This window comes from Nannospalax galili, unplaced genomic scaffold, assembly GCF_000622305.1.
Source record: "Nannospalax galili isolate Female #2095 unplaced genomic scaffold, S.galili_v1.0 scaffold23, whole genome shotgun sequence".
In the NCBI taxonomy this organism is placed as follows: Eukaryota; Metazoa; Chordata; class Mammalia; order Rodentia; family Spalacidae; genus Nannospalax; species Nannospalax galili.
This window is the reverse complement of record NW_008350771.1, coordinates 587,388-588,265: the sequence shown is the minus strand read 5'-3', so window position 1 is coordinate 588,265 and position 878 is coordinate 587,388.

The following is an 878-nucleotide window of genomic DNA, read 5'->3' as shown; positions in this document are numbered from 1 at the left end:
ATGACCCTTTCCACCAGTATGTGCCGGTGGTCTCACAGCCCCAGTCGGCACAATAATAATCCCCAGGTCCCCCACATTTGTTCTTAACTTGTCTGATGCATCCGTGGCTTGGACAAACGTAGATGGCGAAGCTTCGCAGGCGTTATCTGGGGCCAGGGTCTTGGCAGCCGAAGGGAAGAAAGGGGGTCTGGTTGTGAGGTTCCCATTCTCCTTCAAAGATGTCACAGAGGTCAACTCAAAGGTCGGGGTACCAAGTGTTGGGAGAGGCTGTCTAGGAGGTAGAGTTGATGACCGTCCCTGTGGTGGGGTTGGTGATTACCCAAATTAAGTTTTGGGGCATATGGCGATTTATGTTACTTGCAGGAAACGTGCCATCAGCCGATAAGCAGTTCAATGTCAACAATAGACAGGTTAGCAGGAAGGGTCTCATCGGATGCGGAGCTTGAATGGATTTGAAGGGTGTGGGGATGCCTTCCAGGTGTCTCCCTTGTAATCCTCTGGGACTTCAAATGGGTCAGCAGGTTTTGTGTGGGAGTAGTGTACCCAAACCACGACACCGTCCACTTTGAGTGCGGTGGGAGTCGTCAAGAGGATCACGAAGGGGCCCTTCCATCTTGGCTCGAGATTTTTCCGTTGGTGTCTGGGGATGAAGATCCAGTCACCCGGTTTAAACCTGTGGGGTTGCGGGGAGACAGCAGCTTCATATATGGCTCTGAGTTGCGGCCAGACCCATTGGTGGGTTAGCTGCAACCACTGGAGTGAGTCCAGTAGGTCCTGGTCTCCCAAGGTCGATACTAGGTCAGTTTGGAGGCTAGGTATCATAGGAGGGGGTTTCCATATATGATTTCAAAGGGAGTCAAACCCATCTGGTATGGAGG